Source organism: Chrysemys picta, chromosome 6, assembly GCF_011386835.1.
Source record: "Chrysemys picta bellii isolate R12L10 chromosome 6, ASM1138683v2, whole genome shotgun sequence".
In the NCBI taxonomy this organism is placed as follows: domain Eukaryota; kingdom Metazoa; phylum Chordata; order Testudines; family Emydidae; genus Chrysemys; species Chrysemys picta.
Genome location: NC_088796.1, coordinates 43092676 through 43117135, shown reverse-complemented (window position 1 = coordinate 43117135; position 24460 = coordinate 43092676).

Here is a 24460-nt window from a genome sequence, read left to right as displayed (position 1 = left end):
TCAAATTTACTGCACCACAGGGCAGGCTTGAAAGCATCATTTTTCAAAGGTGTACGCGTTGCATTGGATTGCAGTGAAGAGCTCTGCTGGCTAGAGAGCATGCCGGCAGGACACGGAATGAATTCTGAAATTCATTGGATACAAGTACATGTAGTCCTTGTACTGTCGAGATGCATGCATCCCATCATTTTGTGATAATTGGCCATGAGGGTGACCTTGGGATAAAAGCTTCCCAGGTGTGGCTGGCTCCTAGTTAGGGCAGACAAGTTACAATGCATGCACACAAGTATGTGGTTCGTACTGGATTTCCCAAAGCAGTCTGCTTGGGGGTGTGGCAGCAGTACTGGTCTAGGGCATTCTCCCATCTTCAGTGCTGGCACATTCTGTCCTGCATGTGGGTTGGAGGACCCATTGCCTGTCCTGTGTGGGTGAGTCTTGCCCATCATGGAGAGTTCTCTCTGTTGTGAGGTTTGGGATTTTTTTTTTTCAGAGCTGTCATTGTTCTTTTAGGAAAGAATCTGGGATCTTTTTGTTTAATCTCAATGAAAGTCCATACAAACCTGTTATTCCTACCCAGATTGATGTCCCAGACCAGCTGAGCTGTGGTTACTATTGCACTACAGGCTGCACTATGTCCAAGGGAAATTCGCAGGAGGTTATGGCTCTGATTGATTGTGGAGGCCTTTCAGTATTTGTCTTATTCTTCTGCCAGGTGCTAAACTGGAAAAAAAGAAGTCATTGACACCTGGTATAAACATCTGCAAAGCCACTTCATTGTTCCCCTTCAGATTTGTTCTTAAAACTCTCCTTTGCTGAGATGCCCTCAAAAAACTTGACAATGATTAGCCTGCTGGTGTGCTGAGACCACAATTTATCATACCGACCAATATCATCTCATTGTTTCCCTGTACTCCCCCATCTATCTGTCTATCCATCTGCTGTCTTTGGTCTTAGACTTAGATTGTCAGCTCTTTGGGGCAGGGACTGTGTTCTGTTTGTACAATGCTTAGCACATTGGGGTCCTGGTCCTTGACTGGGCTTCTAGGTGCTACGGTAATACAAGCAAATAAATAAATAATCCTCAGTTTTGATAGCCACTGGGAAGAGTGTGGGTGAAATGGCCTTGCCTCTTGTGATTCTAGCCTTACACAGTTGGTTAGATTTCTGTTAGTCTGGGTGATGGGTAGCCCAAGTGGATACGTGACCTCAGAAGGTGCTGCTGATATCGCTTCACAGAGACTGGGTGCTCCACACACTCTACCTACCTGAGCTTCCCCAGCTGGGGTATGAGAGCACCAGCGTGAGACTTGAACCCTGATTTCGCCGATAAATAGCAATACTGCTAGACATCAGGACACTTTATAGCTGGAAACTCTGTTTTGCAAAACTGTTAAAAACACCAAAATAAAAAAGGTACAACTTAATTCCTTAGATATCTGTGTATATGAATGTGTATCCCCTACTAGCAGCTGTAGCTTCTCATGTTGTTGTAGAAATTTAAAGAAATGTCATTAGTAAATACACGTGAAAACAGGAATATCTTATGTTGGCAGCAGCAGCAGCAGCATGGGGCTCAAGTGTCTCACAGGCTTTGCTAGGAGACAGGTCAGGTTCAGATATGAATATTTCTGTATGTCATATGGACTACTGACAAAATTTAATAACAAAATGTAAGACCAATTACATGACACCCATGCTTTAAAATCAACCCCACAACGGGGACTTAACACTGTCTTTAGACATTCTCTTAGCCTAGAGAAATCATCAGCTGGCTTAGGGCTGGCTATAACAGCTGTTCCTGGCCCCTTTCCCCAGTACAGCGGCTGTTCCAGAGTGGGCTGGTGGTATGTCTGGTGCACACTGGGGATCCTAGCTGTTGGAACAACTCTTTGGGAATTGTCATCTGCCAGTGCATGACAGAGCAGCCCTGAGGATGCTCTAACTTGAGGTTGCGGGGGGTGGAGGAGCAGTTTGGCCCCTAGTAGCCCCAGAGATCAGGGGGTGGAAAGGTGGCAGAAAGCCTCCTATGCTCCTGCCCACTTGCATGCACCGTGAGCTTCTCTGGAGCACCTGGCTCACGATATATAACCTGTAACACAGAAACTTTAAACTGCTCTAGAAGTCTGGATCTAGCTGTCTAGAACTGGTGATTTTTCTTCTGAGGATTGTATTCCCAGACAGCTACCTCATAGACAGTAACCACTAAGGTTGTCTGGCTCCCAAACTGACCTACTGAGACATGTTCAGGAATGACTATCTCACAGCCACCAGCTCACCAGCAGTATTCAAGGGCACATGAATGTGCGGTATTTATAGCTGAAACTATATTTGGCAAATCCTACTTCTTATTGGGGGAGCTGAAACTCCTACGCCTGGAATTCCCCATTCTGCCTCTGTAACACATTCCTAAGGGTTTTTTCAAATTAACAGCTTGGCCACCCCGGAGGAATCTTCTCATTTTATCCTGTGCTAGGAGTCATGTTTATTTCTGCATTCTGGTGTTATTCTGCACTTCCAAAGCTGGCTACAAAGCCATTGTTTTAGTTGTATAATAGATAAGAAATAGTTGATGGCACGGCATATTTCCTAGTGTGGGTAACATCACTCAGTTTTCCAAAGAGAGAGGACAACATGATGAGAATGGAAGTGTGTCATTCTAACCCATTTTAAACTTTCTGTGTATCAAATCATAACTCTATTTCAAAGACATACAGGGCCAGCCTCAACCTGGCAGAGAAATGTTAATTAATACCATGGATACAGAATTATTTAAGGCAACAATGAAGACAGAGAACACCTAAGTGAAAATGGTGAGTTTTCAGTCAACAGGTGATTCTTAGTCGTTACCAACAATTCCATTTCTCACAATGTAAAGTGTCTTTCCTGAGAACATCTTAAATCACTTTACAATCATTAAAGTCAAACAAAAGGAAAAATATTGAAAGAACATAGAAAGAAGGCAAATTGCCCCTCAAAACCTTTTGTGGTTATAGAATTTCTACAGATACTTTAAAAATGTTGGAATTGAGTGTGTGCTCGTTTATTTTAAAATTTGTCACCAGTTATTTGACACCTCAGTGCCTGGGAGCTCAGTCCCCGACACAGCTAGACACAGGTCCTAAAATAGGCAGACAGGTCAAAATTAGTGAGCCATGCATTCCTGGCTATGAGCCATAGAATATTTTTTTTTTAATGCTGGAATTCCACTATAGGGACATTAAACACTATGACGGCAGTAATATTAGAACCAATGTCCTGAAAATGAGAAATTCCAGTGAAATGATGTACTATACAACATATTTTCCAGACCTCTGCACCAGCAGTGAAGCTTTGCATATATTTTGCTCCTTCATTTTCATATAGATTATATTGCCCATCAGCGTGCTGCAGCATGTTGTAGAACAGTGAGATCTGGTGACACAGTACTTTGCAATGGAGATCAATCCACGAATGGTTCCTCTAGCAGTTAGCCAGAACTAGTGGCTTTGAAAATACTGAAAAATTGACAAATACGTCCTTTACTATTTTTACCCATGTGGTGAGATCTGCTATCATGTACAGCAGCAGTGAAACAGGACATGTAATTCCTAGAATGGGTTGAGAGGTTTGGGGATTGGGTGAAGAAACTGGCCCCAAACCACTGAAAGTAATAAGGTGGTCACTTGGGGAGAGTTTTTAAGTTGTCTGAATACAAATGCAAGAAACAGGAACGTTAAAATAAGGCAATTCCAAAGACAGCAGAGACTGGGTTAAAGCGTAACCAAGTTGTAGTAAGTTTTTTTTGCCTTTCAGACATCATATTTCTTAACAGAGTCATTTAACAGGGCTTTGTCATTTATGTTAAATCAGTTTTGATTTAGTACACAGAAAATAGTCCTGATTCTGATCTCACTTACACTTATGCAAATCAGGAGTAATTCCCATTGAAGTCAGGATGTTCGAAACTGCTCTGAGGTCAGCACCAGGCCCAGAAAGTTAATCTAGTTTTTACAGTACATCTCTTAATGTGCTGATGACGTGTTGTTTTAGCTAGTTTAAAAAAGCTTCACTGTATTTCTGCATACAGGATCTTTTGGTTTGAGTCACAAACAAGTATATTTTTGGTGGCCCTATTCCTTTAATAGAGCTGTGCTTAAGTTGACTGTTATATGTCACAGGCCAGATTGTGGTCCATGGCTATGTCCTCTTTGATTCTCTTTGTTAGTGCATAGGGGATGGAGGACTGCCTTAGCCAGGCTTCTGGGAGTTCTCCTAAAGTAACAGAGTCCCTGAATGTCATCCACTCATTCACATATAGGGGGCATCCCTGGCCATCCTACAGGTGTGAAGGGGGAGGAGTGTGTGTGAAGGTAAAGTTCAGTGATTCCTGGATGGTGGAGCAGTGCTTAGTGGGCAATTCTAGCCAATGCAATTTAGAGCAGCCCTAGAGGCCATGGCTTAGAGCAGGGGTGGGCAAACTATGGCCTGTGAGCTGCATCCAGGCCATCAGATGTTTTAATCTGGTTCTCGAGGTCCCGGCAGGGAGCAGGGTCTGGGGTTTTTCCCACTCCGGTGCTCCAGCTGGGGAGCGGGGTCAGAGGCTTGCTCCGCTCTGCATGTGCCATGGCTCCGCACAGCTCCTGGAAGCAGCAGCATGTCCCCACTCTGGCTCCTATGCGTAGGTGCAGCAGGGGGCTCCACACGCTGCATCCACCCCAAGCACCACTCCCATTGACTGGGAACGGTAGCCAATGGAAGCTGCAGGGGCAGCACCAGCGGATGGGACAGCGCACAGAGCTACCTGGCTGTGCCTCCGCATAGGAGCTGGATTGGGGACATGCCACTGCTTCTGGGAGCTGCTTGAGGTAAGCGCCGCCCGGAGCCTGCACCTCTGACCCCCTCATCCTCAGCCCCACCCCAGAGCCCGCACTCCCAGCCGAAGCCCTCACCCCCCACTGCATCCCTACCCCTTGCCCCAGCCCAGGGCCCCCTCCCTCACCCTAAACTCCTCATTTCTGGCCCCACCCCAGAGCCTGCACCCCCAGCTGGAACCCTCATCCACTCTCACATCCCAACCCCAATTTCATGAGCGTTCATGGCCCGCCATACAATTTCCATACCCAGATGTGGCCCTTGGGCCAAAAAGTTTGCCCACCCCAGCTTAGAGCCATCTTACCCTACCCACCCTAGGCCCTGCACCAAGTGAACCAGATAAAGGGATCTGGCACTACAAATGCTAGATTTTAGGGTAACAGGCTTAATTATACCCCTACTGGACTCATGAGAAACTGTTAGGGCTAAATCTTGTGGGTTAGAGATTATTTTAGAGTATAGAAGAGAAAATGGCTGAGAAATTAATAAATGTGTAAAAGAAAATTGGGAAGTATCTAGAGAGACGACTGCCTGAAGGCTGCTCTAATTTACACCAGCTTTCCATGGCTTTCAGGAGTTGCCAAGACATAAGGACACCATAGCCTGTCCCACGTGCCGGGAGCTGTTAAGCTGGCTGTATGCCACCTGGGAATCTCTTCTGACTCAGGGAATTCCCAAGTAGTTGGTTAAGCCAGTATTCTTGCTGCTTTGCACTGAAGGGGAGGCAAAAAGCATCCAAAGTGAGGTCCAGAATGTCTATTTCAGATATTCGCTTTCCAGAATTGAAGAAGTCCCCCCCCACATGTATTGCTCCATTTGTTTAAATGAAATTAAATTCACAAAAGTAAAACCATGAAGCAGACAGGTGAATTCAGAAAACTCCATCGGTGAACTGAAAAATACAGTAGGCGTTATATTTCTCTTGTTTGCACGTCAGTGCTGAGGAGCGAGATTCACTGCGTTTCACGTTCATTGGTCCTGCAGTCTAAAGAACTACACTTCAATTAGAGTCTAAATACACAGTTTTGTCAGAAGATGCACCAAACAGCTAATCCATGATCATTTTCACTAGCCTAACACATTTCAATATTTCCTTTACAATCATTAACTGGCTGTGTATTGGATGTTCTAGCTATACAATACCATAATGCAACCTGTTAGCTGAGGGGGAAGGAGGGCAGGGAGAGGGAAAGCACTCTAATTTCTCATCAGGGCAACAAAAGATAAGAAAAAATATTAAGACAGAGAATAATAGGCTTCTGAACTGAGGAGGTGTGAATCTGCAATATGACAGTCTCGGGTCCTGATTCTGACCTCAGTTAAATCAGGAGTATGTGCACTGAAGTCAGTGTAAAACAGTTGAAAGATCAGAATTAGGACCTAGGTTCTGGGGTGACGATTTGTTTAAGCAAGGGTTTTATAGGGGCTAGATTCTGCTTTCATTTCTATGAGAATGACTCTGGAGTAACTTAATCAAAGTCAGAGGTATTACTCTGGATTTATACCAGTGTAACTGAGATCAGAATATGGCTCATGGAATGCAATTCCTATGTAGATTTTATGTCCTAAAATTCTTTGGGGGACATAGATTTAAAATAAAGGTCATCTTCCATTCCAAATATTCTTAAATTAAATTGTTGTAGGTTTAGACGTCTCTGCTTTTTCCTAGATGCTAGAACGTGATCACCAAGAGATGAACATATCTGAAGATTGCTCAGGAAACTGGATGAGCAAGACAAGGATTCCTAGCAAGTATTATACATGTCAGACCTCATAGGCAGGAAAGCTTAGCACTGAGACAATTAACTACCCACATTGATTAGATCACAAGTAAGTATGCTGGGCCTACGTCATCTCTTACTTCTCTCAGTTTTATATTGATGTAACTGGATTGATTTCAGCCATGTTACTGCTGATTCAAATCAGTGAAAAAAGAATGAAGCCCATCATTTAAAAAAGGTGATTATTGACACTGCAACATGGATAGACATGGTCAGATTATGAAGGATCATTGTCTGAAGTGACTGTCCATGAAATGGCAGCTGCATTGCTATCTTTGTTTCATGTTTTTTTTTTCATAGATGACCTGATTTTCAGAAGGCCTTGAACACCCCAAAGTCCCACTGACTTCAGTAGGAATAGTGAGTGTTCAGCACCTTGGAAAATCAGGCCAACAGAGGCTACTGTACTGGAACTCCATTGTCCGAGTGTGATGCAGACCCCGTGGTGTGCGTGTAGAAGACAAATACCTCGATAACAGTTTGTGCCTACAGTGCCAAGTTCATTAAGAGAAACTCTTCCATCAGAGAAATCAAATTTCCTGGATGAAACATTTATGTTGAAAAGAAATACACTTCTGCTATTAATTTATATGGTGCCCAGAGGGTACCTCTGTTTGTGTTATATAGAGTGGCTCATAAAGAGTTCTGATTTGGGATGCAGGACTCAAAAACAATGCTGCTTTCCCAGATGAATGGTGAATGAGGCACCTTATAAAACAAACAACGAAGTAACCTCAGGGTACCATGCAGGTTTATTATAAAATACTGAAATGGGGAATGACAAAAAATGAGAAATATGACAAATAACAAAATACTGCTTATTTTAATAACCTTCGCTGGAGTTTCTTTCCCTTGATGTAACTTTAAAATGAACAGTCCCTACAATTAAAGTGGAACAAGCAGTTCATTTCAACAGCATGAAGCTTCCTCTGCCTTCAGTTGCAGGGATAGGAATATTTAGAAATAGGAATATTTACAAGAGAGGATTTCCAGCCATCATAGGTTGTAATTATGATTAGAAAAGGGTTGTAATGAGGGTTCTGAATTGTAAGTCTTTTCCATTGCTGAGTTTTAGGAGACTCTTAGATTCCTTGCTCCCTCCCTCACCAGGGCTGGATTGTTCCATTAATTTATTGCACTTGGAAAACTTGTTAAAAGAGAGATTTTTCACAATACAGAGAACCCTCTGCATGGTTGGTAATTAGGATTGGGAACGGAGCAGCAGAGGAAGGCCAACAGGTGATCTGTGTGTGGGGGTAGAGGGACCCACATAATTCTCCCCAAACTCCAGTAGATATGATGGGGGGGAAATTAATGCAGCATGATGCTGGATTAATTAGTCTGTAGTGCTCTGTATTGAAGATATCCCCTTGAAGGCTCCTGGGGGCAGCTGCTTCTGTGGATGAAAGGCAGGGGAGGAGCTCAAGGGAGTTTCCTCAGAACTCAGGAGGCTGTGGGAGAGAGGTGGAGGTGCAGGACTGGCTTTATGCCATTCTAGGTTTCTCTTTAAACAAGGAGGATCCTCAATTGGCTACTTAGGCCAATTTAAGGTCTACTATACCGAGCTGGAGCAATGCAAAGCAGTGTTAGTGGCTCTGAGACTGAGCCTGGAATTCATACTCCTGCTACCTTGTTTACACTGCACAAGTAAGCACAAGATTGGTGCTACCATAGTACGAATAATAAATAAAAATAATAGTGGTGTGTGGATGGGGAACAAATAGGAGCAGAGGGAAAATCATTCCAGGCAGTGTTTTGTCAAGCCAGGCCTTAAAAACCTCTAAGAATGAAGATCCCACCACCTCCCTAGGTAACCCATTCCAGAGCTTCACCACCCTCCTAGTGAAATAGTTTTTCCTAATATCCAACCTAGACCTCCCCCACTGCAACTTGAAACCATTGCTCCTTGTTCTGTCATCTGCCACCAGATGAGAACAGCCTAGCTCCATCCTCTTTGGAACCCCCTCTCAGATAGTTGAAGGCTACTATCAAATCCCCCCCCCCTTCTTTTTTGCAGACTAAATAAGCCCAGTTCCCTCAGCCTCTCCTCATAAGTCATGTGCCCTAGCCCCCTAATCATTTTCATTACCTTCCACTGGACTCTTCAATTTGGCCACATCCTTTCTGTAGTGGGGGCCCCAAAACTGGACTCATTACTCCAGATGTGGCCTCAGCAGTGCTGAATAGAGGGGAATAATCACTTCCCTTGATATGCTGGCAATGCTCCTACTAATGCAGTCCAATATGCTGTTGGCCTTCTTGGCAACAAGGGCACACTGCTGACTCATATCCAGCTTCTCGGCCACTGTAATTCCCAGGTCCTTTTCTGCAGAACTACCGCTTAGCCAGTCGAGTCCCCAGCCTGTAGCAGTGCATGGAATTCTTCTGTCATAAGTGCAGGACTCTGCACTTGTCCTTGTGAACCTCATCAGATTTCTTTTGGCCCAATTTGTCTAGGTCACTCTTGACCCTATCCCTACCCTCTAGTGTATCTACTTCTTCCCCCCAGCTTAGTGTCATCCACTAAATTGCTGACCCCTGGGGCACTTTGCTTGATACCAGCTGCCAACTATACATTGAGCTGTTGATCACTACCCATTGAGCCCAAAGATCTAGCCATCTTTCTATTCACCTTATACTCCATTTATCCAGTCCATACTTTTTTAAACTTGTTGGCAAGAATACTGTGGGAGACCGTATCAAAAGCTTTGCTAAAGTCAAGGTATATCACATCCACCACTTTCCCCATATCCACAGAGCCAGTTATCTCATCATAGAAAGCAATCAGATTGGTCAGGCATGAAAGACTGATGATGGATTTGATGGAATGGAGGGGACAGCTGAATGAGAGAACTCAAAAAGGGAAGAGTAAAGGGGAGAAGACTGAAGTTTTGCAGGAGACAATTGTTCAATTAAACTGTGATTTGGGGGTATGCTGGATCTCAGGCGCTGGAGGGTTTCATGTGCACTCTGCTGAGTTTTAATATTCATACAGCACTTTAAAACATTCACTCTTTAACTGCTACTACCCCTTTGTGAGATAGGTGCACAGTTATCCCTAATTCACAGATGCGGGAACTGAGGCCCAGATAGATTAAGCCCAACATGTTCAAACATGGCCTTATAAATGTAAGCCCCTAAAACCTCACCTCACAGATAGGTGCCTCAGCTGAGCCTACTGGGTGTGAATTTGTGGCCCATGTGACTTGACAAAGGCTGGGATTAGTCACTTGCTCTGAGTCCCTTGCTTAGTCTACTAGACTGTGCTGCCTTTTTAGCATGAAAGTTGAGATTCTCCTTTACATCCTTTATCAACTAAATGAGGGGTGTCCAGAGCTGAAGGCTTTGTGGGATGGCAAAGGGTAGCTCTGTGTTCCTGCCTGGCATTGTGATTGCTGAGAGAGGTTGGAGCCTCTCCTATGCTAAGGTAGGTTTTCTTAACTACACTATTCTACCTCATTGTAGCCAGATCAGGCAGCAGCAAGCTATGTCTGATCACTAGCTTAGCAGAAACGAGGTCATGAAAATGACTGACTTATACACCACACACCACTGTTCACATGTTTGCTTCTTCAGAACACTTGTCACACAGCTTGTGGTTATGTTGGCTCAGTCTTCGAATAAGAGATGAGCGTATGACAGGTGTAAAAAGTCTAGACAGAGAAGTATCCTTGTTCTCTTAGGAGCATGCTGCTTCTTTTTTAAAAGAGTCCTCCCCCCAAATACTCTCCCCGCAGCATTAGGCAGTTCTTTGTTTTGCAGCAGTTTGAAATCCCTGACACTTTTCCTCTTTGAATTCAAAGAGCCTTGTCTGAAGCGTAAAATCATTGGTTAGCTAAGCCAATTATCTAGAGAAAGAGGATTATTTTCCTTTTGATTATGGGAATGACCTTATGCAGAATGTTTGAAAGGTTAACTTTTTGCCTGCCTGCAACCATACTCTCAAAATGCAATCAGGGTTTATCTGGTTAGACACAAGATGTATTTTTTTTTTTTTACTTGCTAGCTAAGAAAATGCCTGGGAAGGATTTTAGGCCTTGGTTCTCCTTTGGTCTGGTATGAAAGCATTCCATAGAAATTTGGTGGATTGTACTGAAATGTCTGTTTTGTTTAGCATGGACAAGGAGGAAGATATTAATGGCAAGGTGCCACTATGCCAGAAAGAAAGGGCAAGCGATGTCCTTGTGTGCTGCAGTGTCCTGTGTGTGGAAACTGAGCTAATTTCTTATTTCATTTATTCCAGACTTACACATCATGACAACTCTACTGGCTTCCTTTGAATTTATGCCAGTGTAAATGAGAATCTGGCCTATTGTCTGCAGCATGATGTTTTTTTCATAACCCAAATTGCTAGTTGGTAAAACTGAGGGAGCGGGCCAGGATCTGAGTGCTACTGACTTTTCTGCCCTCAAGAGATCAACATAGAATTGATGTGTTGAGCCTGTTGCAGTGGAAGATGGCAAACTAGGAACGCTTCTGGATCAGGTGAAGGAACAATAGAGGGGAGGGAATAACAAACAGCCATGGCCAGATTGTCCCCTTTTTGTTAGCCAGTGATGTTACGCTTCAGAGAAGGTTCTTTGAATTTAAAGAGGAAAAGTGCCAGGGATTTCAAACTGCTGCAAAACAAAGCTCTGGGAAGGGGCTTCTTCTGGTGAAGAAATCTGCATGAAGATGCCCTATTTGTCCCAAACCTTGCAGCTCCCTGAGGCCAGGGCCATCTCTGCAGAGGTCCATTGCCCATGCACTAGATCCATTCCCTGGCAGCCCCTCCGGGTTCTCTGGCAGTATGGCTCCATAGGAGCTATGCTACGAGCCAGACAGGCCACCAGGACAGCTGGAGTGAGACAGGAGGCTCTGCAGAAAAGATATTACAGTTTTACCCTGTGTTGTCTTCTCTGGTTAAGTTCTGTGGGGCCAGAGAGAGGACAGAGTGCATCTTCCCTACGCAGAGCCAGCCCTGCCTTCTCCCAGCATGGGACCCAATCCTGCCTCAGTGAAGGCAATGAGAATGACTTGAATAGGAGCAGGAATAGGCCCGTGGACTCTAGATATGTGGAGGGAGCTCAGCCAGGTCAGCAAGGAAGGCAGGTAGTGCTACAGAGCCCCGATTTCCACCTGGAAGTTGGTATATATGTCGGTGGGGGTGGGGGCGAGGAAAAGGCTTAAATCTGGCCCTCAATAAGGAGGAAGATATTTGTCATAATGAAACAGACCAATGATCCATTTACATTATCTACCATCATGTCTCTGAAAGGACCAAAAAAATGTTACACAACATTAAATGATTTGTAGGTTTAAAACTTTCTCACTGCTTCCTTCTGAAAGATCCTTTAGGACAAATCCAACCACAGGGAACAAAGCACTGTGGTTTTGTTAAAATGGTCAGCTGGCCACGGGCACATTTAAATTGTCGTCAGTGGGTTTCAGAGTCAAACCTCAGCTGGAATGAATGTGGCAGTCCCCAGCTTTCAGAGCTGTTGTTTCCACATGCAGACTCAGGAAACAGCACTGAATTGGTTCCCCTTTGAAAGATTGCGTCTGCAGCTATGTGGCAAGGGCGAGCAACATCCTTTTGTAAAATGCAAACTGGAATTCTGCAGAAAACACTGTGAATACCAAAATGAACTGACAGACCCTAAATCTACCCTCGTCTGGGCAGTACCCTTACCCAGACCCCAGCACACATTTCCAGTGCCCGAGTTATAGCTGAGCCGGTCATGGCTACTGAGTCCTGCACTGTCAGTATCAAACTGTGCAAAGCACTTTGATACCTTGAGCATAACTGATGCTATAAAAATCTAATTGTATTCTATAGCTGATGTTAATATAATATTCTCCCAGCTAATGGAGGACTTCATGGTGCACATTTAATTTCTTTAATGTTAATGTTCTAGACAAATTTAGATATGGTACAAGGGTTTTATGGAAGAATTTTCTTTTAATTTCTTTTCTGTGCTTGCTTTGCACATGACGTTCTGTGATGATTGTGTTGCACATTGTTCTGACTGGTTTTGGTTTGCATTGACAAACATGTAGGGGAACTAGAGATGCATTAGGAGTCGGGGGGCTGCAGAGTGCCAGTTAAAATGGGGGGGATTATGCAGGGTGTGTGATGCAGGGGAGGAGGGTGTGCAGGTGGGGCTCTCCCCCCATGATGCCCTGCCCCCTTCCTGGCCTTGGTTTTGCCAGATCACCTGCCCTGAGCTGGGCTGTGGCCAGCCAAAAAGTGGTTGGGCTGTGGCCCAGGTGGTCGTCCAGCTCTGTGGCCTATGAGACGGCCCTCCCCTTGGGTTCCCCCCAAAATCACTTTTTGTAAGTGCTGGAGAGTCCACAACTTTCAGAGTCGTAGATTTTAAGGCTGGAAAAGACCATTAGATCATCTAATCTCACCTCCAACTTAATTGTGGCTTTAGAGAAAAAGCAACACTCTTCCTGGATAGTCCAATGTCAAGCAGAAACTCAGGGGCTCTTTACAGCTTAATATTTGAAATGCATTTAGTTAGGTGCTTAACCCGCCTTTAATAATTTTTTTAGTAGTTAACCAAGAAGAGCTTGCTTACTCTGTCTTGGCCTTTTGAGGGCAGTGTCACCTAATACTTGGTGGACGTGATATACTTGGCCAGGAAAACAGTATTTATATCTCCTTCCACTACAAGGTCCTGATCCAAAGCCCATTGAAGTCAAAGGGAGTCTTTTCACTGACTTCAACAGGTTTTGGATTTGGCTCTCAAGTGCTCACTCTGAGCTGCTCTCCCAGAGCCAGATCTGCAGGCAGTGTACATCACTGAATTCAATGTTTTGACATTTTTCCTGAGAGACTCATAGATTTTTAGCTAGAGGGACTATTCTGATCATCTAGTCAGACTTCCTGCATACACGAGCCATATATTTTCACCAAGTAATATCTGCATCAAGCCCATAACTTTTATCTGAGTTATAACCTACCTTTTAGAAAGATATCCAGTCTTAATATAATAACAGTTAGTGATACAGAATCACCACATCCCTAGGTAAGTTGTTCCAAAGGTCAATCGCCTTCATTGTTAAAAATTTGTACCTTCTTGCTAGCCTGTATTTGTCTAGTTTCAGCTTTCAGAGGATATTCAGATAATATTCAGACTAATTTTTTCTTTTGCTCAATTTCATCTTAGTTATTACTCCTAGTTACATGCACTCAACATTTCTTCTTCCTTGTTGGTGTTTATATCCATAATATACCATTAGACCTATGTCTGCTCCTAGGAATTGGTTGCCCAAACATTATTCCCTTTAATTCTATCTCAGAAAACACTTTCTTCAGCCTCTCAGTCATTATTGTCACATTTGTCAAATCACAATGAACCAGTCCTTGCTGTAGACAGGTTTCAATTCTCACTTCCCAGAATGACTCTTTGGGATACTCCAGATAAAGCAGATCTAATGTTGTTTATCTTAGCACAAGCGTGCAGATTTCTTTGCTGGAGGGCACAGAAGAAATTGTGGTTTCAGGGTTATTAGGGTGGAATGGAGGGAAACCATAGGAAAAACAGGGATCAGTAGGAAAATAAGTATCAAATACTTGAGCTTCTGGAATGGAGAGGTTTTTCTGGATTTCCTTGGCCTGACCAGACTAAGTGTTATAGAATGGGTCCCTTACTCTATGTTGTTATGGAAAAGATAGGATGCCAATAGAGCTATGCTGATTTATAGCAGCTGAGGATCTGGCCCCTGTTTGGGATGATGGTAGTTTAATCATGCTAATTATGGTCAACCAAATACAGTTGAGTGTCACACTTCTGCCCATGTGCCTGAGATAATAGAATAGATATATTTATATCAACTGAAAAATAAGCATACATCAAATGCAAACCTTGCTATTTTATCTTGAGTAGGCAGAAGAACACCATTCAGTTAGCACCAGTTCCTCTTGTTGAAATTATAGTGGATACTATTGTGCTGTTCTCTCTCCTAGTGGGAAAACTACAGAAGAGAGTCAATGCATTGATTATGAAGAGACACAAAAGAGAGATTAAGAAACCGGAAGCAACCCATGCTCCATCTCTAGTGACAAACAGTATTATCTAGTTGAGCCCCAGGAAAATCAATGCAGACCAATCAGGAGAGGAAAAAGGAAGCATCTTGAAGGACAGGGGTAAGGAAACACATCAGCTAGGACAATGGTTTTCAACCTTCTTTTCATTTGAAGACCCCTAAAAATATTTTGAATGGAAGTGTGGATCCCTTTGGAAATCTTAGACATAGTCTGCAGACCCTAGGTTGAAAACCACTGTTCTATGGTAATGACAATCTTTTGCAGACCCCTTAGACATAGTCTGCAGACCCCCAGGATCCATGGACTACAGATTGAAAACCACTGGTCTATAATGGTCCTGCACAGTAACTGCCAGAATGCTAAAATTGATCTGTCTGATCCTGTAAAAGATGAAACCCAAGGGATTTATTTTCATGTTTTCCAGATGACTAGTGTTTAGAAGGCAATGGATCTTGGCACAATGGGGAGAGTGGTAAATTTGGAAGTGCAACTATATTTACATACACATGTTTTAATTAAATGCGAATTCAGGAGGGAGGGTATTCAAAATTGCTTAGGCCCAATGGAGTCCTGAAAATGGGTACTGGCATTACAGCTGCTTCAACATTTAATGGATTGTGGGAATAGAAGAATTTTCCTGTAGATCTCAAGTCTAGTGGATGGGAAATAGTTTCAGTTCTTTCTCTCCTGCTCTCTCTCTCTCAAACATTTTTTTAAGAACTGATACAATCTGGAAGCATTTTTAGTTCCTCAAACAATGTAAGTGGAGTGATGTAAAGCTTGGTGATTTTGGTGGTAACCTGTTCTTGGGATCCACACTACATACTCATCCTTTTTCACTTCTCTGCTGCTTTCTGTACAGTTGGTTAGTCCCTCTTCCTTGGTATCTTGTCCTCCCTTGGCTTTTGTGGTACTGTTCTCTCTTCTCACAAAGCTCTTGGGAAGAGGGTATAGGCATCTCCTCTTCTAGGGGGCCTCCTTTGCTCACCTCCTTCTTTCCCTGAGTGGCCTCATTATTTACAAACTCAGCATGGTTGCCTGCAGTCTCCCCAGTTGATTTTTCCACTCTTATGTATACAACTCAATCCTTCCCCTCTTCCAGCAGACTTGTACGAGTGCCCGTCTCTATCAGCCTTCTCCAGCCTCGCTTAAATCCTCATCAAAACGTATACTCCTTTCTGTGTCCTGGTGTATCTTTCTCTTGCCTGATCGCCTTTTATCACCTTTTGTTGGAGTGCTGTACTCTGTTTGGAGACAGGCTATGGGGGCCTGCACTGCGAGGCAGCCAATGGGAGGCTACCTGCAGTTCATGACTTGGCCATGATTCTGACTCTGCTAAGTAGCAGCCCCTGGGAGCCCCAAATTGCTTTTGAAAACACTCTTGGAAAGCTCATTCCCAATTCTATACCCCAAACCCACCTGAGTAGGGCACGGGGGACCCAGAGAGCTCAGGGCACTTCGCTCAAAATCCCATGTATGCCCAGCTCCGAACTGTCTGCAAACAGTTGCCCCGTTGGCTACTAGTGCCTGCTTTTTAAAATATCGGTATAAACCAGGGGCTGTGGAGCACCACGTAAAGTGTGTGTGTGTGTGTGTGTGTGTGTGTGTGTGTGTGACCATAATGCCACCTCCATGCTGTGCTGCCGCCTCCTTCCCTGCACTGACCTCCTCTTTCCCTCTCAGGTGCCCCCCCCCAGCAGCCTTACTCCCAGACCACGAGCCCTTACACCCACCCCCTCCCAGAAGCCTCAGCCCTCGAGGGAGTCCTACTACTGTCCCCTCCCAGGAATCCCTGCCTCCCACACCCCATTCCTTACCTTACCCCTCCCTGCTGGTGAGCCTCACCCTTGGGTGATGGGTCTATCCCACTTCCTGGCTGGTCCCCAGAGCTGAGAGGCATTGTCATGGTTTCAGCAGCTGCCAAGTTAGGGCCTGGCATGCCGCACGCCCCACATGCAAAGTGGGAGCCAGGAGCTGGCCAGGGCATGCTCCCAGCCATAGTGTGCATGGCTGCTAGTTACAGACTTGCTGCACACATGTGCACAGCAAAAGGTTACATTTCTTGATTGGCAACCAGCAAGAGCATAGAACAAATGGTCAGGCCAAGACTCAGGTGACCTCCCTGGCTCTGCTGCCTATGGTATAAACAGTTGACTGGGCCTTCACATCTGACTGAGCCTCCTATTATATTTCTCCTTCCTGTCCTCCAGCACAGTAGTTTGTCACAGCTCTAAGTGTCTATTTCTTCCCTTTCTGTTCCTTCCTCCTTCCCACCCCCCTTTTTTTGGCATTTTTTTTCTATTTTATGTCTGCTGGATTTTCCCATTACAGTAGAACTGCAGTTAACATTTGGCTTAATCCCTGAAAGACATCAAGCTCAGAGTTTTTTCTCCAAAGAAGAGGTGTTGGCTCAGAAAACTGAAGAGATTTTAACCTCATTACCTCAAGTAATGATCCACATCAGTCATAAAAATGAGGAGGCTGAAGCAAACCTGAGGTGATGCTGCCTCTACTGCAGAATTTTAAAAAAAATTAATAATAATAATGATCAAACGTTTTTCTGAAGGACAAGTTCAGCCTTTATAGACAGTGTTGTCCACCTATCTGGAATAAATATGCAGTTTGTTGGGTGAACCAGTGGGGTACTGTGTTACTTAGCTAGCACTTGACACTGCATTTTGGATTTACTCTATGTTTTTAAGTGCCTTCTATTGTCTGGAAGAGATATAGAAAAAAGCAGGAGGAAAGTAATAGGCAGATGTAATTGGCCCTAGAAATAGCAGTCTCAGAGCTGGCCTTGAAGTGGGACAGAAACATAGCTCATAGTATGTGAAAGTTATGAAGATTTTGAAACACAAAACTGCCAGTGGCACAAAACTGCTAGTCATGGTTATGGAAATGAACTGTTTTCCTCCATGCTGCATAGAGCAAGCTGGTTGACCATGTTCTGTTTTAATTTTTTAATTAACAGCAACTATTGGCAGCTTTACCTGAATCCTGGAAATGGTGTTGTTGGGGGTGGGGATGGGGACTGCTTCTATTGCTAAACCAGGGGGGCACAAGGATTATGGGATTTAGCCCTGATCTTCAGTACAGAGTTAGGTTGATGTAAGGCAGATATTGACCTAACTCTGTAAGTGTCTACACTAAAATGTAGCTCACCCGCTACACCGACTTAATAACTCCACCTCCATGAGAGGCACAGCGCTTAGGTTAACGCAATGTCAGTGCAGACACTGTGTTGCTTACATTGATAGTTGCTGCCTTTGAGAAGCTGTCTCACAATGCTCCACACTGGCAGTTAAATCGGTGCAAGTGCTCCTGCTTAGGAGGCGCACCGCCAAGACAAGGAGCATAGTGTGGACATGCAAAAACGACTTAGTTACTGTGCTGGCTGTACATCGACATAACTTAGATCCACTTAATTTTGTAGTGTAGACTTGCCCATAGTTTTAATACTGTTAAAAGAGCTTGTTAACATTTAAGAGGAAAAACTCTGACTCTGCTAGTGCTGAGAATAAATGTGTTCTATACAGCAAAAATAATCTTGCTGATATTGTAAATCTATCACTGCTTTTCAATATTTTTTTTACCTGTCTTTACTGCAGGTCATAGCAGTGATAATTCTCCCAGCAGTACCTGTAGCACTGGCATCCCACTCTTGAGTCTGTTTCTTAGTTGTGTGGCTGGTGGAGCTGGCTAGGAAGCTAAGCATTTCAAACACAGGGCCACTGTTGTGACTGGAGGCTACAGATGGAATTAGGGTATGAGGTGTTTTATCTACCTGTTTTAGTTTTCTCTATCTAGCATCTATCAATGGTGTCTAAACTCTGGTTCAATTGTCATCTCCTTTTGTTTGGCTGACACAGTACATTTAGCTGTGCAGCTCCCTGCTGGTCCAGGCTTTAGAGAGACTTTTTCTTTAAATCAGTGTTCTCATAAAGTTTGCACATTCTTCCTTTAGTTAATTGTTGAGAAAGAAACTTTAGAAAAGTTTTGTTAACATCTTTTTCTGTCTATGTTATTACATGTCACTACTTTCACTGTTTGGTCCTCTGATCGCTGTTGTGGATCTGATTTCTCTGGAAACAAGTCTGATTTTTCATCGCATCTGGGATAGATGGGAGCAGCTTCTCCCTGCAGCACAGAAGTCAGGATTCATTTACTGCCCAGCTTACCAATGTTGTCCCTCCTAAGTTAATGTTGTCACTACTTCATGCTCATTAAAAGCACTTGCAATAAGGCAGACAATGGGTGAGCAAGAGGGAGGTTGTTTCTTTATTTCTCTATTTAGACTGCAAGCCCCATGGGGCAGGGACTGTTTCTTCCTCTGTGTTCTGTGTAGTTTCAATCAGGCTGAGCTGATGCAGTCTAGATGCTGCATATTGAGCTGAATCTCATGGTCAGCTGCGTGAGAATGCAACAATGATGGCTGTGAGCTTTATTGTGCCACACTAACTTCCTTTCGGCATTTTCAACTGTGCCTCTCAGGGTTTCAGTAGCATAAAGTGAGGGTGAGGAAAGCCTTCAGGGCCTTGCCTTATCTCAAAGTATGTTTAATAAATGGAGGCTGCAGTATAGGCCCTTCATATATATGCCATAGGATTGTCCCCATTGAAAGGTGTTCTGTTACTCATTCTTAAACAGAATTAATAAGCTGTACTACATCCATCCAACTGAGTTTTCTTTTTTAGATAGCATCACACCAAGTTCAACCCTATTGCTTAAGATTTATATAGAAATAGTAGTAGGATTTTATTATTTCGGATGTTCTTCCTGACATTTTAGAGTCCATTTCTTACTTTTAGTTCTAGATATTGGGGCAGAAATCTGGCTAAGGCTGGTTTTATATAAGTAGTATATCATGGGATGTTCTCCTCATCACTGGTATGCCTCCTTTTGGCTGCATCTGGGGATTGGCTGACAGTCCAACGCACTTTCTTGTGATTGCTCACTCCATTGCTCTTTCTCTGTCTCACTCTCTCGGGACTCGACTACACCCACTTTGTTCTCTGACCAGGTCCAGGTAGTTCTCCCCTTCTAGGGGAGTGCGGTATTCCAAGTCTCTCTCTTAATGATGCCACTTCTCAGGGCCGGCTCCAGGGTTTTTGCCGCCCCAAGCGGCGCAAAAAAAAAAAAAAAAAAAAGCCGTGATCGCGATCTGCGGCGGCAATTCGGCGGGAGGTCCTTCGCTCCGAGCGGGAGTGAGGGACCGTCCGCCGAATAGCTGGACATGCCGCCCCTCTCCGGAGTGGCCTCCCCAAGCACCTGCTTGGCAAGCTGGTGTCTGGAGCCGGCCCTGCCACTTCTCCAGGGGCTGATAGGGAAACCGAGACCCACCCTCTACACTGGGTTCCAGCCCAAAGACCCTACAACAAGCAGTCAAGGCCTGCACAGTCCTAAGCCTTACCACTGTATCCCTGGGCTACTTCCTACCTTGCCTTCTCTCACTATGAGAGTGACTGCATCCTCTCTCTCTGCAGCCCCTTTCTACTCTCAGCTACCGGGCTTTATACAAGCCCCTCCTGTTCCTGTCCAGCTGAGCTTCATTTTGAATTAGCCTTCTTTGCTGCCTGGCTCCTCCTCCAGATGCAGCCTAGGCAGATAATTGGTCCACCTAGTCACCTTAACGCCTACGGGCCTTGTGAGGAGTGGATACACCATCACATAGTAACACAGACAGTAGGGAATTTTTTTGGCACCATAACTCATTTTCAGGTGATTCACAAAAAAAGGTTATCAGAAAATCCATTTTCTAGACTTACCATTCAGCATGAAGCAAATGAGCAGACTCTCTTCCTTGGTAAAACGATCTTTCGGTCCATGATTTTTAATTTTCCACACTCATCATTAGAATGTTTAGCATTTCTGTTTCTCCTGAAACAGCTTCTTATTGCAAACCTGGAGTCATGTTACATTTAGACCCCAGTCCTGAAAAGGTTTAAGCACATGCTTAATTATCCCCTCTGTGAGGAATCCCACATAAATCAATGGAATTACTCAGTGTATGAAGTTAAGCATGTGCTTAACTTTTTCAAGATTGAGGCCTTAAGAATCATACTGGTTAATTCAGATCAGAATTTATTTTGTTTTATTTATTTAATACCACAGACCCTTTTAGGTATCAGTATCATATATATATGCTTTGCAAAACAAATAAATGACAAGGTATTTTTTATATTTCATGTTAGCCTAGGGAACAAAGAACAAAAAATGACTAGAAAGTTGTAAGCAATATTTTTAATTGAGTTAATTGGGTAAATCAAAGTTAGTAACAATGTTTACTTACAGTAAGCTTTTGGACAATAGACTATTGTTCAATAACGTCTATAGAAAATCCTATACATTAAAGGACAAAGAGTAAATGGGGTTTATTTACTATATCTATATCACAGAAGGGTTGTGAGGATTAAATAGTTAATGTTTGTAAAATGCTTTGAAATGGAAATGTGCTAAGCAAGTGCTAAATATTTATTATTAGTAGTAACAATATGGGCTTTGTAATTCTAGAAATTATGCTCTCTTCATTGAACCATGGGGAAAATAAGGAAGAACAATAAATATATTGAAAGGGAAGCTAATGCAGCATTCATAATTAAATTAATATTTACAGTAGATCAAAGGGGAACTGTGGAAAAGAAAAAGGTACAGGATGTGAACTGGGGTTCCTTTCTTCAATGGATCGTATTCACTGAGATAGAGAAGTTTTGCTTCTGGAAGTGAGGCCTGGTAAATACTGAGGCAGGAAATCTAACAGAATGAATCTCTGAGACTAACATTTTTCTGTATTTTGCTGCCTAATTTTTTGGTTGGATCCCTACACCATTGATGCACCAAATGTACTTTGACTCAGGAGATAATTTTAAACATTTGAAATTTTATTTGACTCCCAATTTTCAGTCAGACAATACAGCTGGCAATATAGGATTTGACATACTGGATCTGACCATTGGTTTATATAGTCCAGCATCTTACATATGACACCAGCCAATATCTAATGCTTCAGAGATGAAAATCCCTGGATACTGTGGAAGGTACCCTTGGGGGAAAAAACTCCTTCCATTTTGATCCCTGAATCAATGCACTTAAGATCCGAAGCAAGACACTTGATAACCAGGATCATAGATGCTAGTTACTTAGCTGGAAAGTTAATTGAGGAATCATAATTACATTAGCAGAGTTGGTTGTTCACGGTAGTGCCATCTTCAATTTCACAGCAAATGGTGGCACTCATGATACTGTAAACAGTTCTGACTGGATTACAATAATTAGAGGCTCTATTGAGCACAAAACAAAAAATGAAAGGCAAGCCTCAATTCAAATGGAAAGAATATAGAAGATAGAAGAAAAGCTACTTAGCAAACATTTGCAAGCAGGGCAGTTTGTGCATGTCAGTTATTGGGAAAAGTATGTTAGAAAATCAGTCATCCTTGGGACCTCTTCCTTTGGAGTCAAAAGTATAAGAAAGTCATTCTTTACTCAGCACATCCTGAATTAAATATCTCAGCACAGGTGACAATAGAGTTTAAAGGGTACAAGGTAGTGTCTGTCAAGTATGCAATCGTGATGTTGGGGTAAAATAAAGAAGCAATACAAGGATGATATTAAAAATGAGCACTGTTAATTGGGATCAAAGCACAGGATTTTCTTTCTTGGAAAACAAATGGTTACTTCTCTTCAACTTTTGGCAGAAGAGCAGAGTGCATAAGAGCAAAAACTATTTGAGACTGGTACAAGCTAACATGGCACCAAGTGAGATAAATGCTCATCTCATAATCATTAACTCCTGGCATAGCTACAGTCTTGCACTGCAATAAAGGCAGGAGATGGAGAGGAATTATATTTGCCAAAAAATAATTCTAAGGAACAAATGAGACAAGTATTGTTGCAACTGTACTTGGCTGTGGCTGCTCTAATTCTTGTAGTAAAGTAGGTTCTCAGACAGGTGGGCCATGTCAAAGACAGCAGCATAGAGTTCTTTAATACGTCTTCAATAAATATAATAAACAATAGTCAGGTAAACTAATACAGTGACAGAATAAATACAGTAGGTGCCCTTAAAAAGCTTCCTTTTGCCTTTTCTGCAGTAGGTAAGGAATTGTCCAGTAAGTGCCATTTTTCATCATACGTAGAATAGGGAATGGCGCTAGTATTGTTGATACTTTACTGAATGTTAGAAAGTTAAAAGGAAATGTTTCAAGGGCACGCACTGTTCGTTATTATCATTACATTATAAAAGGAAATTTGAACAGTAAGGACTGCCTTCTCAAAGGAGCATGCACTGGGTACAGTCACAGACTCCTGCATTTGCACAAACAATATGGCTAACATTGGTACATAGCACTGAACAGGTATACAATTTCCATTTGTGGGCATCTCAGTGTCAGTGTGTGTCTGCACATTCATTGCACCCTCTTGAGCATTTGGCCTAAAGGCACAAATAAGCCTTTTCCAATTCACTTAGCCCCTCTAGTCTTCTTCAGGGATTCAATGTGCAAACTGAGATTATCCAGATAACAGGTTAGCAGTTAGTTAATTGCATTGTTTATTAGGTATTCCCAAGCTGACATCATACCTGATCGATCCTGAACATTAAACGATTACCACCACCAATTAATGGTTAGCTGGATAAATAAATAGTAAAGGTAATCTCTCAGTCACTCACTCATATGACAGAGCTACAACTATTCTTTTAAATTCCTTTTTTTTTCTCTTTATAATGAAGAGAGAGGTGAGTAACTAGAATACATTTATCAAGGTCAACAAACTCAAGTGTGATTAATTTGCAAGGATATGCCTACACTACAAAATTACGTTGACCTAAGTTACATCGACGTACAGCCACCTCACCTTGCTTCTACATGTCCCCACTATGCTCCTTGTGTCAGCGGTGCATGTCCTCACCAGGAGTACTTGTGCTGATTGAACTGTCAGTGTGAGGCATTGTGGGAATGCTTCTGAAAGCCAGCAACAGGCAATGTAATGTCTACACTAACACTGCGTTGGCACCAACCTAAGCACTACCTATGCGTCTCATGGAGGTGGGGTTATTAAGTTGGTGTAGCGGGCGTGTTAAATTGTCGGGAGTGACATTTTAGTGTAGATGCTTACAGAGTTAGGTCAATTTAAGCTGCCTTGCATCACCCTAGCTCTGTAGACCAGGCCTTAGTGTCCCAGGTGAACAGTGAGGTTCACATCCAAAGAAGTGAGGTTTTTACTCACGAAAGCTTATGCCCAAATAAATCTGTTAGTCTTTAAGATGCCACCAGACTCCTTTTTGTTTTTGTAGATACAGACTAACACGGCTACCCCTGATACAGGTGAACAGTGTGAACTAACCCCATCTGAAGTAGCTAGACAATTTGGCCTATTCATCCCTTGAATTAATTCAACATGCCATTTGAGATGGTCATTAGTACCAGCTGGCATTCTAGGCTAATTCCTAATAGATTTGAATTACTTCTTTGAGAAACCATCAGTGATCTTGGACTGGATTGTCCTTTCCCACCTTCACCACTGAAGCCCCTGAGAATATCAATATCAGAAGCTGATATTCAAGCAAGGAAGATTGACTGGATTCTCTAGCTAGTCTTCAAGATCCTGATCCTGAAACCTGCATCTCTGCAGGAGGACCCCCTTCGCTCATGCAGAGACTCATGGGCTTCCGTTGGAGTCCACTCACATGGATGCAGTTGCTGAACTGGGGACCAACTCTGTATTATATCCATACCCTACAAACCCCAGTGAAATACTGGGAACTGTAAATAACAATTAACTGTAACAGAATACAGAA